This window comes from Pipra filicauda, unplaced genomic scaffold (assembly GCF_003945595.2).
Source record: "Pipra filicauda isolate LSUMZ 115617 unplaced genomic scaffold, ASM394559v2 scaffold47_size6085603_pilon, whole genome shotgun sequence".
Classification (NCBI taxonomy): Eukaryota; Metazoa; Chordata; class Aves; order Passeriformes; family Pipridae; genus Pipra; species Pipra filicauda.
In genome coordinates, this window is record NW_024104620.1 from 3515001 (window position 1) to 3535000 (window position 20000).

Sequence of the window (20000 nt, forward strand, 5' to 3'; positions counted from 1 at the left end):
GAGATGGAAGTGGGTCTTCTTAGCCATCTGTCCTCACCTGATTTCTATAACGACCAACTGAAAACAATTAATCACAAATTAGAAAGAAAACCCCACCTCTAGGAGAGGACTGAGTTCTACATCCATTGGTAGGATAGCAATAACCGTTGTTTTTCACGGGTGTGAGTAATGAACATCAAGATGAGGAAACTGAGGCAGAGCTACTCATGCCTTTCCCGAGGGGCCACAGACAGGATCAGACACCACTGGCTCTTCCATCTGATGACCATGCTGCAGAAAACCCTTCCCAACAGCAGGATGCATTTGCACAGTTATATAGAGGCCACTGAAGTAACTTTTTGTAATATATGAAACGTAGCATTTTATGCAGATCCAGTTTTACTATTTGAATTAAAGTAGTAATGAATTACGGTCCTTCCCCAGGAAACATTTGAGTGAAGCTCCTTCATCCAACCATGACTCTTCTAAATTAACATGGATAGAACTCCCAAGCATGGCCACTGTGGGCTCCTCAGTCTAAATGCCTGCCTGTACCTCCAGTTAATTTACCCACATATTATTTACTTACATGCCTTTCAGTGTGATTATGGTTCCCCCAGATAAGTAGAGACATTTAAATTTTCCGTTTCCTTTTAATTTCCAAATGTTTACAGACTATAGCCTGTTCATTAAACTGTTTACTAAAGCCAACGCTTGCTCCACTTTATCAACCTCTTCCACAGTTCTTTGGAGTTTTACTCCATCACAGCTCATCTCTGGGCTGAGAACAAACCACTCCCTTCCCTCTCTGTCAAAACAAATATTCCTGAACACCAGAATCATCACCTCACCTTGCAATGAAGCACCTTTAAATGCAAACAGACCCTTTTTCTTCAAAATCACTACCAAAATACAAACATACACACACTACGTGAGTTTTACTGCAGTTGTACTCTTGACTAATTGCTTTGAGGATTTTTCTTCAAACCCCTAAATCCCCTTTCCCAAGTCAGTGCACTGTGTAACTATTCCATGTAATGTGTATTCTTAGATTTGGCTTGCTGTTCCTTGGCATATTATTTTCATATTTATCTACAAGTTGCATTTTCAAGCCACTGACTAAATCACCTGTGAGATGCACCTTTTTTATACAGCTCATTATCCCTTATTGGAGCTGGTCTGGAGACACAACCACAAAAAGTTCAATCACACTCATCCAAATCCACTACCTGTGTTACAAACATGCCCGAGTTAACCCATTCCCACCTCAGTGACTTAGCCACCCTCAGATCCTCTGAGTTTAGCAGTATAAATTTGATATGGCTGAATTCCAAACATAGACTCATTAAATGGTTTGAGTTGAAAGGGACTTTGGAGTTCCTTTACTTCCAACCCCCTGCCATGGGCAGGGATGTCTTCCACTATCCCAGGTTGATCCAAGTCCTGTCCAACCTGTCCTTGAACACTTCCAGGGATGGGGCAGTCTCAGCTGCTCTGGGTAACCTGTGCCAGGGTCTCACCACCCTCATAGCCAGGAATTTCTTCCTAATATCCAATCTAACCCTGCCCTCTGGCAGTGGGAAGCCATTCCCTCTTGTCCTGTCACTCCAGGCCCTTGTCCAAGTCTCTCTCCAGCTCTCTTGGAGCCCCTTAAGGCACTGGAAGGGGCTCTAAGATCTCCCTGAAGCCTCCTCTCCCCCAGGATGAAAAATCCCAATTCTCTCAGCCTTTGGTAACAGACCTAAAACTGGCTGGTGGTGGTTCCTCTGAAGTACAAGCAGAGACCCATCAGGATATACTTTTATATATTTATGCTCGGGAAAAGCTGAAGGAGAAACAGGGATTTGCCCTAAATGTGCAAGTCTGTGACTGCACTGAAAGCACTGATTTACCAAACTAAATTTAACTAACAGATTTTGAAAGATCATTGCCGTTATGAAGAACTGCTTGAGGTGTGAGAGGTCAGGCTACCTAGGGAGGCTGTATCCCCCTGCCTGTCTTTAATCTCCCAGCCAATCATCCACTCAATGCACCATTTCTGTTTCCAAAGAGGTTTCCTTCTTAGTTTTCAACCCTTATAAATCTGATCCGTCATTGAAGAATTCCCAATAATATTAGATAAAACTCCACCGATTTCTCTCTGGAATAAACTCTTTAATATCTTTTATTTAAGACATGTGTGTGCAATCAATTCCATGGTATTTACTTGTATTACACACACAGTATTCATCATCTTGACAATTTTTAAAAGTTTTAGAACACCATTTCACTTAACAGTTTGAAAAAAAAAAAAAAAAAGAAGAGATTTATTTGATGGTTAACTTTGGAACAAGTTATCTGCATTAACTTCCATTGTTTTGGCATAAAGTAGTTCTGTATATTTTACTAACAACAGTGGAGACATGATAAAGGATGTAGGCAGAGAGCCATAAACAGCTCTCGCTGCAACCCACGGTGTTCGTGTAAAGGCATTAATTTTTGGACTTTGATTGGAACACGTCTCTGTGCTCAGCCACTTGGATTTTCCTAAATACAACCCCATATAAAACCTTGTACCTGAATAGAACAATTTCAACGGCGGAAAGAGCGTTGTAAATCATGTGTGGTATAAACTTGTCCACATGATTGGAATGATATAATGGATACTGGAGTCCCTAACCACTAGCTAATGTTCTTTATGACACTTAAATAAATGACCTGAAAATAAACTAATAACAACATGAAATCTTCTAAACCTGTTCATGTGTATTTCCCAAAAGCAGGCTGGAGAACGACAATGTCTAGTTAGCACATTTTTTGTGTTTACATTTTCTCCAGAACATTTTTGCTCCAGCTACTCTATTTTTCCTCTTTCAGACTCAAATTAATTCTTCTTTTCTGACACCTTCCATCCAGTACCTGCCCAGATCACAGTCATTTAAAACATCAAGACCTTTCAGGACTTTTACATCACCATGACGGTTATGGAGTAGCAGAGGTGGGGCAAGAGCAGACGTAGGTTTAAAAGACTAGATATAAGGAAGAATTTTTTATATTTTACGTGGTTTTTTATGATGAAGGTGGTGAAGCTGTGGCTGCCCCTCCCCTGGAAGTGTCCAAGGCCAGGTTGGACAGGGCTTGGAGCAACCTGGGATAGTGAAAGGTGTCCCTGCCCATGGCAGGGTAGTGGAATGAGATGATCTTTAAGGTCCCTTCCAACCCAAACCATTCCATGATTCTAAAAAACAAGCTAGAGAGTTACCACAGTAGAGAAGTCGGATTTACTGATTGAGAAGGATGCACCATTTTTCTCAACCTTAGTTACAAAACACACCAGTCACATAAGAAAAATGTCATAGCATTCTATTTTTAATATGGGAGAAGGATTTCATTGTTATTATTAACTTGTGGTAGTGAAATCTTCCACAAGTGAAACTTTCAGGAAAAAAAATTATCGTCAAAGCATACAAATATTAACACTTTCAATAGATTCTACAAGGTACTGTCTCTTCAAGTTAAAAAAAACCATGGAAAATGTTTCACTTTTGTGCATAACTCATATATACTTAAACACTGAAAGTTCAGAACAAACAGTGAGACACTTAGATATCTAATTTTAGTCTCACAATTTGTGTTCAAAACTAATTTTCTTTTATGTATTCAGATTTTTGAGTCTCTAACACATTGAACAATCAATTTTAAAACTTTATGAAGACTCTACAGAGAGTAAGCCTTGAAAACTTTCCCTTTTTGCATATTGAGTCTAGATGTTTAGTTTAAAAGACAGGCTAAAAATTAAACTAAGTTCATAAAAATTCAATACCCTAAAAGTTTGAGTTTCAATCTAAGTACTTGCTACTTTGAGTAACAGACATTTTTTAAACTCATAATCTATTTATTATGTATTTTTTTTTTCATTTATGCCATGAAACCCTGCTCTGAGGAAATCCATGTGCTTTTCCTTGAAGCAGATGTGCGTTTTTCCCAGCTCTTTTGTAATATGTTGCCATGTTCCTTTGTATGTGTTTACATACAGAACTTTATTTGCCTTAATGAAAAATTATTTATGGGGATTGGTTTCTTTTCCATGGCACCAAGAGTCACTTTGTGACACCGTTTTGTTAACAACAACAACAAAAAAAGGATGGAAGGGCCATGATGTCACTGCTCAATGAATAGAGACCACATTAGAAAGACAAATTGGAGTTCTGGTTTAGGTTAGACCAGATTATACAACTGTTCTCTACAAATTTTAAGAATGCATATAATATTAAAAAAAAATTAATAATTTGCATTAATAAAAATTTGCCATTCTGAAAACACAGTCACATTCGGAAGCAAAGTTATAGTTCTGAAAGTGCAATGGATTTTATTATTTACTTATTTATTATATTGCCATTAAAAAGTTTAAAAATAATAAAATAAGATCAGAGATTCGTGGAATGGTTTGGGTTGGAAGGGACCTTAAATATCAACTAGTTCTACCCCCTGTCATGGTCAGGGGCACTTTCCACTATCCCAGGTTGCTCCAAGCCCTGTCCAACCTGGCCTTGGACACTTCCAGGGATGGGGCAGCCACAGCTTCTCTGGGTAACTTATTTCAGTCCTTCACCACCCTTACAGGGAAGAATTTCTTCCTATTCTTCCTACTGATAAAAATTGGCCTTTCTGTAAATGTAGTTACATTTGAAAGCAATGTTATAGTTCAGAAAGTGTAGTGGATTTTTTGTTTATTTATGATATTGCCATTAAAAGGTTCAAACATAAAATAAGACAGTCATAATCAGATACATTAGAAACCCTCCCCAGGCCTTAGAGCTGGAGCACAGACATTTCAGAGCTGCTGTGTTTCCTCCACCACTCATGCACCATCACGGCAAAACTTACAATTTCACTGACTGAGAATTCCCTTTGTTTTTCTTCAATCACGATCACAAATGTCTCTTTGCTAACTGCTGATATATTTAGCAGAATTTTTGTGACCTAAATCACTACAGAGGTTCATGGAGAGCCACTGTGACTCTAGTACATGGAGTCCCTTTGGCTTATAATGGTTGTGATCGACTGTCGTTGACAATAAGTAAAAAATTTCACTTTTGCACTTTCTTTCTTTCTGCTTCCTTGAATTTATCCTGTTCCCAGACTGAATTTGTTCCTGAAATTACTACAGGTATATGCAAAACTATACAACCATGAACACATATTACTGGTCAAACACTGTAAAAATATAAGTTTTTTCAAAACTCAGAATTTTGTCCACTCTATTCTAAGAAATAAAAAAAAAAGATCATTAAAGTAGATCTTTGGAGGCTAAGCTGGAACAGACAGCAACTCCATTAGTATATACTTACTTTTCATATTTATATATAAAAATATTTAATATTTTGAATCAGCTGATAACAATAAAACTGATGCATTTATATTTACCTACTTCTCAAAAGACTGCAAAAAATTCAAAACTGGGAGTAGAGTCACAGTTCAGCAAGTCTTTTTTTCACTTTTTTTCTCTAGAACTACTGTCACATTTTGCTCTACAGCAAAAAAAGTGTTCCTAAGTGTGGTCAGGTGTCTTGAAGCTGTACTACAGTTCAAACCAAAAAGCTCAAAAGAAGATTCCCCAATATTCAGGGAATTTGATATTAGGGTTTATTGAAGTTGTCACATACTTTCGGGGATCTAATTTCACTTTCTGATCTTCAGCAATGGCTGTAATTCTTCATTCAGAAGAGGGAAGAGATTACTTGTCAGCAGTAATCTCTAACACAGATAATGCCATATAAATATTAGGGGCTTATAAGCATGGACAAGGATTAGGAGCAAAGAGGAAGAACAGAAAGAAAACTGAACAGAGCCAAGATTAAGCACTGGGAAGGGCATGGCAAAAGAAAATCCAAGGTCTGCGGCTCAGCTTGCCCTCCCGCAGCAGAATATATCTTTTCCTAGGTAGAATAAGTACAGTTTACACTGATTTCCCTGCTTGCAAACTGCAGGATGTAGAAATATGAAATATTATTTGAGATGTGATCATTATCTTCTCTTTGCTATGACAGAGGAGAAACTCGGGGACCCACCGAGGCTGAAAGGTCTCCGGTCCAACCTCGTGCTCAAAGCCCATCCAGCTGGACCAGGTTGCTCAGAGCCTCATCCAGTCAAATTTTAACTCTCACCAAAGGCCAAGAATGGAGATTTAATATGCAGGCATTAAATATGTGAGAGGTGTTGCTGCCAGCATGGACTATGAGGTGAACAACAACACGGGAGAGAACTAAAGCTGACCAGGACATCCTGGCCAGAGAGAAGAACTGGTACGTAACCTATACAATGGATAAACCAGGGGAGGGATCACAAGGTCTGACTCACTTCTGATAAATCAGCCAAAATAATGTTGTTTCAGCAAGAAATTAGCTGAATGCAACAATCCTGTCACTTCAGTGGTGTGTCTGAATAGCAGGCAGGATCCAGAGATGCTCCTGTAGAAGACAGGCTGGATCCAGATCAGCCACGGGCTGTTGGCTTTGACCCAACTTGGTCCATGAGAGTGGAGAAGGAAGATGAGACAGGTAGGAGAGATGCCAACAGCAAACACAGTAGAAGAGAAACAGGTTAATTCTCACTTTCCTCAAACAATAACTTCCACCTATTTTTCCAAATAATTTCTGAGTGAAATCCCTCAATATCCAGAATTCGTATCTGACACTGTCAAAAATTTCCACTTTTAATTAACATTTACACTTTTCTTTCCAATCTAGTTTCACTCTCATTCAACAACGCTTCTATTTGTTTATTCTCTAAGATGCCACACCTGTAGCTCAATCTCAGGAAGATGGTCAAACTGATTTCTTAACCTTCCCTTAAATATTACATTTGAATTCCTAAATTAAGATCACTGTTCCAGGTGCACTTAAAACCCACACCCCAGATGACCAGGACTTTAAAAAGAGTGTTCTTCAACTCTTATTCACAGGATGGGTTGGAAGGATTAAAAGACCACCCAGTTTCAAACCCCCTGCCATGGGCAGGGACACCTTCCACTATCCCAGGTGGCTCCAAGCCCCATCCAACCTGGCTTTGAACACTCTCAGGAATAGGGCAGCCACAGCTTCTCTGGGCAACCTGTGCCAGTGTGTCAGAAATTATTCCCTAAAATCCATGGAAAGGTATACTACCTTCCAAAACACAAGGCTGCAGTAAAATTATGCAAAACAGGAACAAAGGCAGGTGAAACTATCCCTGGAAGTCTAAGTTTCCCTGGCATTCAGTCCTCTGTGCTGCTGCTCTTGTTGGACAAAATTTCAGCCAAAAGCATGTCTAGCCTAACTCAGTATTTGTGGGATTAGTCTATTTTGTTACCCATTTGCTCCTGACAAATGACTTCAACAATATCTTAAGCACTTTAGGTCAGAAAAAAAAAATAATCAGAGAGTGATCACCCTGCATTTTAATTCCAGAAGGGAGATCCTTTGACCCACAGATGTCAAAGACATGTCTTTGACATCAAGTGAGACTGAGTTTGACCCTAAATATATTATTTCTGAGTTCACATCTTCAATTCCCTGAGATCCTTTAACACTAAATATATGAATCTGTGCAGTTATAATTTCTAAGACCATCATTCTCCACAAATGAAATGGTGATAATTTAAAAACTCCTCAGAAAGATGGTAATGAACTACAATACATATTTTATAACGCAGGTGAAAATAACTTATGCATTATTTTGTGCAAGATATGAAAACAGATTAATTGACAGTTCAGAAAAAAAGTAATTTTCTCTATAATTAGACACTGACTGCGTAGATCTGCTGCACCAACACCATAAAGTAACTCTGGGAGCCCTAAGAGTCCTCTTGATAACAACTGCCAGAAATTCAGAAATTGTTGACTTAAGTTCTGCTTCTGCAGAAGTTCAAAAGAATGAATTACACTATGGGGAAAAAAGTTAGGCTTCTGAGAATTGCAAGGTTTTTAAGGTTCTTTAGGATTCTAAAGGATTGGTCATGTTCATTAGTGCTTCCTGAAACAGAAAAAAAACCCAACTCAGCTCTCGAGTGTTTATTTAGAAAATGCAAATTTCACACAGAGCTACACACGATGCAGAATCTCCTCTTGCTAAACACAACTGGAAACGAGTGTTTGAAAACCGATCATCTTTTTTTTTTTTTTTTAATTAAACTAATACCAGGATCCTGTAACATATAATTTCCTGTTTTGTGGAACTACTTCTAATCAGGATATATAGGATGGATGTCCCCTTTAAACAGGCTGCTTTGCAACATACGCAATGCAGAAGGGAGTGCTATCATAACACTTCAATAGTTAAGTGACTTTATGAGAAAAATACTTCCAAATGTTTCCTAAAACCTTCCAAACCGCACCAAAGAACATTATCGTAATATTATGTTTCCCCATGGCCTCCAATATTTAAGCTTGCTATTCTCGAAATGATACTTGGATGAAAAATATAAGTTTATGTAATGTATAAATTGTTCCTAGAAGTAAAGCTGCCTTTAAAATAACTCCGTATAGATGTCAGATATTTTACATTTTCAATAGCCTTTCTGTATTAATTGAAGAAATGGCATGGCAGTGCTTTGGGCTGCACGGGAATAATCTGTATTTTAAAACTGAGCAGTCACTGTGTGATCTTATTCCTCGCAAACACTGAGAACAATAACTGTCCTGACCGATTACATATCAAGTTACCCTTAATAGATATCCATATTTCTTGTGCAGTATACATAATCCATATAAACTGTACACCATATATCAATACCATATTCCAGCGAATCCACCATCAAAGAGTTCGTTTATAGTAGGTTTTCATTTGACTGGGGGTTGTAACGTTCTGTGCAATCATATCCCAACCATTTCAGGGATTTTGCCAGCAAGCTGCTTTCTGGCAGATTATTGGCAGTACATATTGGCAACAAAGTAGTGCAACTAAGCCCTTCTTATAACTTACAGGTAAATAATGATTTTAATAAATTTATGTAAAATGTTCCACTTGCTTACATCTGGTTTTGATAATTTGCTCGCCTGCGCAAATGCAAACTTCTGTGTGTTTCTCTGGAAAGCACATTTTTCACCTGAATTATTTAATGTTTTCTCAGGTACCCCAATAAATAAGCAACGAAGCCTGTTTTCATTTGGAGGTTTAACTGAAGAAAGTTTTATCTGAAAAGCTAGGCAAATTAATTAAAAATAACAATCGTATGCACAGAAAAATTTAAAACACACTTTGTCAGTAATACAACATTCAAATAGTAAGACACACTAATTTTTGGGCTATTGTGGAGCTACTGCAGCCACAGGGCATTCAAATTGGATGGTTCAGTCAACTGGTCCTCAGGATCACATAATGTGGACATTTTGACCTCCATTTCAAAATGTGTCATTAGATTAATTTGCACCTTGTTTTTGCAGTAAAACCAAAGTTTAAATTTGTATGTCTACTAGGCAGTATGGCCTAGAGGAAATTCCAAATTTTAATCCCACTTCTGCCAGGGTCTCATTCATTGTTCAAACTTCAGAAGTCTCTTTCCACCTCTAGAACTAGAATGGCAGTAACTCTGCCTACTAAAAGATTAAGTTTTTGTCAAAAAGCTCTAAAAATATTAATACTACTAACAGCCATGTCATTACAGGAGAAAAACACCCTCAAAAACCTTGGACACCCTTTTTCTGGTATAAATCAGTTTGACAGTGATGCTGATGTAAGATCTCTGATCATCTGCCTTTCAGCATCTGGGTGCCAGAAGAATCCCTGGGGAGCCTGTACCTCTGAATTCTGTAAAACACTTGTGGCCCATCACTGAGCTACCTATGATATTAAAGTCAGCAAAATAAAAAGAGAGAGATGCAGTTTTGTGTTAGAAAAAGGAAAAAAGAGCATCGATACGAACAGCACTGCTACCCTTACAAACTGAGTTACCAGTCTGGTGACAGATCTGCACGATGGACAACAGCAAGGATGGTGCCTACTCCGTAAAGAGACACTAGTTTGTGAGCAGCTTGAGCAGGACATGGCCATGGTTTGGGTTGGACCTGAGCTGACCTGGTTCCAAATCCCCTGCCATGGGCAGGGACACCTCCCGCTATCCCGTGTTGTTCCAAGCCCTGTCCAAACTGGCCTTGGACACTTCCAGGGATCCAGGGGCAGCCACAGCTTCTCTGGGCAACCTGTGCCAGGGCCTCACCACTCTCACAGCAAAGAATTTCTTTCTAATATCCCATCTAACCCTGCCCTCTGGCAGTGGGAAGCCATTCCCTATGTCCTGTCCCTCCATCCCTTGTCCAAAGTCCCTCTCCAGCTATCCTGGAGCCCCTTAAGGCACTGGAAGGGGCTCTCAGGTCTCTCTGGAGCCTTCTCTTCTCCAGGTGAACATCCCCAGCTCTCCCAGCCTGTCTCCAAAGCAGAGGGGCTCCAGCCCTTGGAGCATCTTCTGGTGATAATTATCACCAGTTGCCCCCGTGCTCCTCATGCCTTTCACTCCACATGCTGGGATCACACATTCAGCCTCTGGAACACATATCTGTGATTAGGAGAAGCAATATACTTCAAAAGGTTTAACAAGGCCAGTGTTCATTCTGCTCTGTTTGTGGATACATCTCAGAATTATATTAAATAATTGCTTTGAATAGGGTCTGTAATGAATAGGGAACAATTAATTAAGCATGAGATTTTACTTGTGCCCAATTCAGCCCAGGACTTGCTTGCTGGTTTTGAGCATTTATTCATTCATGGAGCTGGCAGTTCAGGATTTTGTAAGGCTTGGCAACATGGTTAAAACCCCCTCAAGAAATTCTTGTTGAGATCTATTGGCCATGCTGGTACAACTCGCTGCTGCTGTAGTGGACTTGCTTTTAATTTGATCTGTTTCATGGATTCAGTATCCTTCCAGCACGTTAGAAACCTAAGGGCATATATTTGTATTGTTTAAAGGCAGGAAATTCTGTGAACTGAAATGAGAACATATCCCTTTTGCCTTTACGGACTTTTGTTATTTTCTTTTCCTTTTGGGGTTTTTGGAAACAAAACCAGTGAAAGCTGAAAGTTTTGAACAATAGCAAATTACTTTCAAGGAAAAAAAAAAGTAAAATACCAAGTATACTTTTATAACTTTATTCATACACTTTGTATATATGTAAATTGCACTTATCCAAGCATCAGAAAATAACCATTCACAGCGGGGCCTTATGTTGCAACAGGATCATACTGGTTTTGTCATAAAAGACTGTGGACTTTGCTGTTTTATTCCTTTACTACCTTGTATTAACTTGTACCCCACTGACTTCATGACAGAGCTGACTTGTTTCATGCTAACCACAGAACTAGGGCAATCACATTCCTATTGTAAGGAGGAAAACTACCAATCTTTGCAGCTCTTTCACTTTAACTCCTTGTCCAAAGAGTCCCACAACCTTTCTTTAGTTGATGCAAAAAGCAGGTCTGAATTTTGGGATAGGAAGTGAGAACTGGTGGAAGATGAACAGGATAACCTGCTAAAATTAAAGAGTTGGGCCGATACTGCCTTTTAGACAACTACAGCAGCAAACTTTCTTACAGCAGTTCTGTACTACTTAGGGAAGGACTGGAGGCAGAGTGGCTGCATTAGCATGGAGACCTGATCCCAGCAGGATGCATCAATCCTAGTGCAGTGCTGCACAAATACATCCACACTGCTTCTGGTGCTCAGACCAGCTCGGTATCTTTATTGCACATAATGAATACACTGTACTTACTTAATAAGGAGAGGGTTATAGGTTATAGCCACGGTTATGGCTCTCTGGAATACTCCTGACTCGTGACAGAGTGCAGAGATTCAACTAAGTCTGCAAGAAAACTTGCTGGAGGACAGCTCATGTGCCACAACCTCAAGTGCAGCCATTTCAGCAAGAGCCTGAACACTTACCCAGCACTTACCCAGCGGTGCTCCCTGCATGCGGCGCACAACGAGCTGACTGTTCCTACCACACCAGCTTAATGGCTAAATATAAATTACAGTGGGATGCAGAGCTTGAGAGAGACATTTGACACCCAAGACTCTGCCTGGCCACTGGATCTCTCCTAGCTAGTGTTTCTTCACCCACTAATCCCTCTTCCTGGACAGCAGTGATTGTGTCACTGGTGAGCTGCAGGACTTGGGTTTGTTTGCTTTCATTTGGCACAGTGCTTTGTGCCCATCTCTTCTATTCTTGGAGGTTACAACAACTGAAGCAGGGATCATAACAAGACACAATCAATCATCATAATAAATACAGTTCAGCTGCTTCCGTGGAGTCAAAGCCTTTGGAGGAGAAGACTCTTAGTAAGAGATTTGAAAGAACATGAAGAAGCAGCTTTTCTCCAAGTGCTCGCAGTAATGACTTCCAAAGGAACACTCCTGACCATCAAGCCTGGGGAATAAAAAGCTGAAGGATACTCATGTTCATTCAAGGACTCTCTCACTTCTACATAAAAGCAAAGGGATCTATAACAACCAGCTGTAACACTTCTGTGGTCTTTCCTGCAGAGGTGGGCGATGAAGAGAAAGGCTTGGCTACCACCCAGACATCACAGGGTGCATCACCTTCCCTATGGAAAAGGCAGGGATCCAAAACTTAGCACCAATGATAACCACAAGTACCCCAACTGTTCTTCTCCCCTGAACACTTCTCTTATTCAGTGTACACTAATTCAACAGTTTTGCCCAAGTGCTCAAAGAACAACTGATGTTATATTTTGAAACATCACAGCATACAGATGTTTAAATCATATATTCAACATGCTTATACAGAACCAATCAGAAGCCACCAGTTTACAAGTCCTGCCTACCTTATATTCAGCTCTTCTGAAAATGTAGTTAAAGATTCTTAGGGCGAAAATGACGACTAAGTTCATGAACTGCCTCGAAAAATTGGCTGTGACACCACTTATTAAAAGTTATGATAAAGTAGAAGGTCCAACCAAAAGGAGCAGATGCACTGTTTGCTAAGTTGTAGCTGCAGACAGAATTTTTGGTGCCAAGATCAAAAGAACAAGGTGTTCACATAAATGGCATTTTATTTTGATCCTATTATTCTATACGAGCTCGAGGAGAGATCAAAGGAAAAAGCACCCAGGTTTCACTATTAACACTTAACATAACTCCAGTCAGAAAATCCTTTCCAGATTGCCAGTGCAATTTAAAGCCCAGCACATTTTTGGTTTTTTGTTAGGTTAATATACCTGGAGGCACGGGTTTCATTCCTCGACCACCTTTTCCATTGTGGAAAACTGCTTCTGTTATACATAATTTCAGTTATTTTCATTTTTACGACAGCAAAGACAGCAAAGACACCCCAGCTCTGGGAAGTGCACTGATTTGGGTTGTACCCGCTGTCCTGGAGAGCCAGGTTGCCCTGAAGTGGTGACAATATATTACTGACTGGGAAATTCAATACCATTGGAGTCAAGTACTAAAGTGTGGCTCAGCCCCTGCCAAAGCATACCAGCTTCCACTCAGAATGTAAACAAACCTAATGGGCCTTTCAAATATCTAAAAGTTCCTCCTGATAGCTGGCAAGAATAAATGTGCTTTAATATGTTCTATTGCTTATTATGACATTACCCAGGACTACTACTATTAATTAATGGTTCCATTGCCTCTCTTAGCACCCACTGGTTTTGCATAAAGAAAAAATAATAACATATTGTATTTCTTACAACGCCAAACTATGCCTAACTAATTTTAATATTCATGCTTTCTTTGAATGGAAGCTTCTCATTGATGATTCAGCAACTTCAGTAAGGGCAGATATTTCAGAATTGCACTTCCACTGAATTTTTTTGACTTTGATTTCTAGGACTGCAGAAAGCTGCTAATAAACAGGTATCACTTATCGGACTACCTCTGGAAAAATCAGCAATCAAGCATTCATAAGAAAAAAAAAAGAGTGCATACGTCCTTCCCTTCCTTGTCACCCCCTCCTCACTTGCTATTAAAGCATTTGAGTTAAAAAGTCATTCCAAAGTTTATTGTAAATGCCAAAAAGTGGGCACTGATCCCACAGGAGCTGGCTCAGCTATGGCCCCCACCATTTTATCCAAATCTGTTCCAAGGAGCAAGTTTTGGGTGGTAGTTTTGGGGTTGAGTTTTATTTTTGTCTTAATGTTAGTAGATTGTCAGAGGCGAGGGGAGGTGAGGAGGTGGCAAGTCATGACTTTGGGAACTCACACAAGTGAGCTGTGCCCTAGAGTGAACATGACAATTATGGGTTAAACGAGGGAAAAACATCTCATGCACAGTCAGAATATGTTCATGTTACACACAGCAGCCAGCTGGCTATAAATCCAAGAAGTAAGCTGGAAAGCTTTAGAGTTTAAATGGATGAATACAGATATAGATGGAAGAACAGTAGTTTGTCCCCATATGAATGGCTTTTAACTGAAAAGAGTGGATTGCTTTCACGAGGGTTTGCCAGAAGAGCAACCTTGTTGAGAGGAAAAAAGGAATAAGTCTGATGATTGGAACATTCCATATATTTATATTTTCTATTTTGTTTTGAGACAGAGAAGTCTGATTCAGCGTGTCTGAACAATTATAGCACGGTTTTACATGCAGGTGTTCCAGTAAACAGGGACACAAGTTCCTTAATAACACCTCTGCAGCTGATGATCCATAAACAGGATTACTCTATTAATTTATTTCAGATTCAAATTACCATGAGCTGAGCTGCAAGAAGCCACAGATTATTTGTCTTTCCATACTTCCAGCTCCAAGTAGGGTAAGCTATAGCCTTCTCTACTCTATACATTTGCACCACTGAGCCCATGGCCAATGATCCCATCCATGCACAGATACACTGGACCACCCTGAGGCTGCTAAACCAACACCTTCCTGGCAGGTCCACAGGATGAGAGAGGCATTTCTGACACTTTTTTCACTCTTTAGTAAATAAAGCTGACTAGAAAAACCTTCTGGATTCTAGACCCAAGAAATGTCCTAAAAGGTTTTCATAAAATGGATGAACCTGAATAACTTGGGGTTGACCCGTGCAGGACCAGGAGCTGGACTTCAGTGATCCTTGTGAGTCCCTTCCAACTCAGGATATCGAATGATTCTTCAGCTTTCTAGAAGTCTAGTTACCCTGCCTGAACATTTTTGGATCTTAGCAAGATGCACACTTGTTCTTTCTCTGCTCCACCTGAGGCAGATGCAACTCACTCTTGAATCCAAAAACAGAGCTCTGGTTCTTACTTATCAGGTAAATATCAAATATCAGCTAAACTTTAAAGGCATAAAGGAACATCACATTCATAATCTATGCTCATATTAATTTATATGTTATATATATATATATATATATGTTTTTCCAAAACCTTTTGGTGTTTAAAAGTGGCTGCAAGCTCATGGTTTGATGTACTCACTGTTGACAGAATCAGATGGGAACTGTAGGAAGACTGATAACAGCTTTTCTCCCCAAAACCTTTCTCCTGTGTCTCTGAACTGACTGAATGGGAACTGAGAGGGAAAAGAACAAAGATTTGCTGTTCTTTACAGTCACGCAACAAAAGTGTAGGTTAAGTACAGGAAGTATTTGCAGATTCCAGATATTCTGTGGACCTTTGTTGCTTTTCCTTGCATTCAGATCTAATCTCAGCCCCGGTATAGAGCTGGACTTTCATGTTCTGCGGTCCTTCACTGCGAGAAAACCCAACCCACTGTGACACTTAGGGCAAAGTGGACTCAAGACACAAATTTTAACTTCAGCCTTTTGTAGGCATTATTCATGCTAGTGCATTATGGAAAAAAAATGTTTCACCAAGAAGAGAAGGCTTAAAGTACGCTAATGAAAAAATTAATAAATATTTAATATATGGTCATAGTACAACACACCTACAAACTGATAAGATAGAGCTAAAACTTTTAGAAGAAGTTTGGATAAATAGTTGGATGTTGCACATCAAATATAACACCACTGTGTGATCTTTAAGCTTCAGTGTTATAAAATCAGTTTCTTTTTTTTTTTCTGATACCAAATATGTATTTACCTCCAACTGACTCAAGTCACCATTATTAACTACCAAGATATTTTTAGGAGGTCCTTCAAACAGAAGGGTAGTACTCTTACTAAGCAATAAATTGTGTTTGTTTCTTTAGCTTCAATCAAGCATCAATTTTGGATTATTTGTCTGAAGTCAGAATTCTTAAAATATGCCCTTTTTTTATAGAACTAATTTCTGGAGGAAAAAAAAAATCCTCTCCACAGTTTGAGTGCAATCAGCTATTCTAATACCACTGGCTCTGATTTGGAGGTAAGGTTATGATCAGATGTATTTAAGGAGCACTGTATGATTAATTTAAGAGGTGTCCCACCAGTATTCACATGAATAAGCATAAACAACATTGTTTTACTTTCGTTATGCTGCTATATCACCTCTGATTCTCAGAAACCTGCTTGTACCTATACAGTTCTGAACTTTGTAGGAGAAGGGCTGACAGCAGGATAGGCAATTCAAATTTGTCAATCAGCAATATCTGGCATTGAAAATAGTTCTGAATATGAATAGGAAAATATCTGGCTGTCAGATATTCAGAAGAATTTTATGCCAAAGCATTGCTAGGGAAATTTCCAGCTCTCACAAGAGCATTCAGCTAATTCCTGATGAATCATCTGCACCTTTGGGTGCTTACTGGAAGCACATTCCTCCTTTTCCTTTATTTTCCTTTGTGAAGAAAACAGAAAATGGAACTCTCACCAGAAAATAAGAAAAACATTAACCTCTAAGTCCCTTGGATTTTGGTAAACAGTGAGATCACTGGAAATCTTAGCTTCTGCATATGAATTAGAGGAGAATAATGGGACTGAGCAAAAAGTCATGGACTATGTTCATCAATATGTTCCTTTTATGTAAACTAGATTGTTAATTGAAAACCCATTTTCAGAGTCTCTTAAGAGGCAATCACCTTAAAATTAATCAAAATTCTGTTTCCTCGTTGTTTTTTTAATGGGGTTTGTGCTCCTTTGGGTGCTCAGAAAATTGCTTGGAGCAGAGATTGGAGCCAGAAGCTTTGGAGTTCATGTCTGAGAGTCCATCTTTCCCAGGGGGGATGAGCCTGGACGAAAGGAGGCTCAGGGGGGACCTTACTGCTCTGTGCAAATCCCTGACAGGAGGCTCTAGCCAGATGGGGGTCGGGCTCTGCTCCCAGGGAACAAGTGACAAGAGGAAATGCCCTCAAGTTGTGCCAGGGGAGGTTTACGTTGGATATGAGGGAAAATGTCTCCACTGAAAGGGTGGTCAGCATTGGAACAGGCTGCCCAGAGCAGTGGTGGAGTCCCCATCCCTGGAGAGATTTAAAAGACGTGTAGATGTGGCACTTGGGGACATGGGTTAGTGGTGGGCTTGGCAGTGCTGGAGGAACAAAGTGCCTTCAGTGCCTAGTAATGACTTGTTAAAAAAACAATTTCATACTAGTAGCACAATGATAGATATCAAAGGTGAAAATTTGCCATGATTTTGCACTCAAAGAGCTCGAAAAGATCTTCAAACAGCAAAAAGGACAAAGAGTAAAGACAAATCTGTATTTGTCTACAGATGTATTTTCTTAACATTTTTTTTCATCAATTTATTTCAGCAAGAACGGTCAACTTAAATTTTTCAGTGTCTTCAAGGACCTTATTTCATGAATTTGTATAAAAGGCAGAAAAGTATATATAAATGTTTTAAAAGCAGCCAGGAATACGAGCAAGAGTTTTTGTGGAAACAGTGCCATTAGATTTAAAATGCCAAACACTCAAATTACTTCTGACACATTTGATCTGAGTCGTTTTTGAATTTGCACCTACAAACAATAAAAAATACTGGTTCTGAAGGAGACTGATTATTTCCTTTGCAATATTTTACCACAGAGAAGTTATTCTCTCTTTCTCCCAGATCTGACAGCCATTCAAATGCCCTGGGTTTGCTGCACACTAAACTAGTAATATGATCTCCACTTGGAAACACCCCTCAAAAACAGTTTCTCCTGTCAATTCTCAGTAACTGCATTCAATAACAAGCGTGACTATTGAACTCTGAAAATATCAATGTTCAGTCGTCTTCCTGAGCTTACACGTCCCAGCTGCAGGGAATAAAGATGCTGAAAAACCGCCATCTCTCCCCATCGTTTCAATGTTTATCATAACCCTTTGTGATATTTAATTGGCACTGCTTTCTGCTCCTTCATTTCCAAAGGGATGAATCACAGAGACTCGGTCTTCCAGGAACCAACCACTTGAGCTATTCTCTGCACTTCCTTCAACTGCTCCTCGACCACAACCAGCCCTTTGATTGACCCCGCCTTTAATCAATGTTCAACTGGAGAGTCTCAGCTAAAATGGTTATTAAGCCTTCTGAGAAGAGAATGACTAATCAACACCTAAAAGCCAGACTTATGACAGCAAACTTCACAGAGCCTCCTGCAGCCAGTGGGGCTTGTTCACAGGCTGGAGTGAAGAAAAGCCATCACTGAAGGTCAGATTTCCTCACTTTCTTACTCAATAATAATACATTGTGTTGTCTGTAGACTACTCTGAGTTATATATGGGACTTAATCACAGATTAATGCAAAAACTAGGGGGTATAGTCTCCATCAGGTACTCTCCATTATAGTTAACAGTTAACGTTAAGGTACAACTTGCCAAAAACTGGATCAGCAAGACAACAGTTCACTAAAAAAGACAAACAACTCATCTGCTGGTCGTTCTACTCCAACTACCAGGCTCAGTTCTGTCATAAATCGTAGAATAAACTCCTGGTTTTGTATTAGTTTGAAGTGGCTTTGGTGCCACCACTAAGGACCATCATCTAATGGCCAAGGAAGATGCAGGAAGCCTCCTAGTCCCTCCATCTCCAGACCCAATTTATCAGCTACTGCTATTTTCAGCAGTCCTTTGACTTCTCTGTCCCAAATAGGTGGTTATTTTGCTCTGATGCCAAAACCTGATACCTGATCTACTTCTGTGGTTTCTTACTGTACCACAACCAACAGCAACAATAAAACACATTTTTTACAGAGTAACACGTTAAAAAAAAATCCAGGTTCTTATGACAAAGGTTTCTCCTAGGTATAGTGTTTACAAAGAGTAATAGAAACTATTTTTAGAACTCTGGGAACGCAGTCCTTAACTCCAAATAATCCCAGAATTATTTGCCATTAGCTATCCATTAGAATTTGGAACCTGGCTCTAACTTGGAAGTTTTGTATGTTTACTCTAAGTTTTTCAGTATGTTAAGAGCTTTTATTACCTTTTTACAGGAAGCAATACAGAATTATTTGTAATGGAACAACCAGTAAGCCAATGGCCTTCCATTTCTGAAGTTCCCTAGTTATCCTAAAATAATAAAAATACACCAAGACAGTAGCAAGAAAGTAAGTGGACACTTCTCCACAGCATCTCAGCAATAAACAGCAGAACTGTGGCACTTCAGCGGAATGTTCCAAACCTAAATTGAATGGCAGCATGATTGCTGTGGTTCCAGTTATGTTAATTAGGCTGGATTCATGGTTCATTGAGGCTGCAATTATGCTGCAAAGAAATGCTTCAAGCAGACTATCCCATCCTCCTGCAGCCTGCTGAGTGTGCTCCCATTCTTCTTGGGGCAAAAAGACTTTCTAAAGGGATTAGACATTGGAGTCACATTTACACTTAGACCACACGGTTTGTGAAGATGCAATTAGATGACCACGTTCTGGAATTTTCTTCTTTTTCGGATTTATTAGGAAAAGTAGCTTTCCAAGTTCATTGGCCATTTTTAAAGCATGCTTTACTTTGCCAATTTGCATACTTAAGCATACAAATTATAAGCCTTATTAGCCCCATTTGAGCCGTAGGGTAAGTGAAGAAGGGGAAGAGTTTTGCCCAAAGTTATATAGTTCTTCAGTGCAAAGAGAACTGAAGTATCTCCCATCTTCTCAGGTTAATGGTTGGACTGATGATCTTAGAGGGCTTTTCCAACCTAAATGTGTCTATGACTCTTTTAATGACATTTCCTGACGGACCACTGTGGGTAGGACACACACACCACACAAAATGCAAAAC

General features: G+C 39.5%; 1 protein-coding gene across 3 annotated transcripts in view; it reads right to left on the reverse strand.

The window, feature by feature from the left end:
- Positions 1 to 20000, reverse strand: part of GTDC1 (glycosyltransferase like domain containing 1) — a 180178-nt gene that overhangs the window by 37223 nt on the left and 122955 nt on the right. The window lies entirely within an intron of this gene.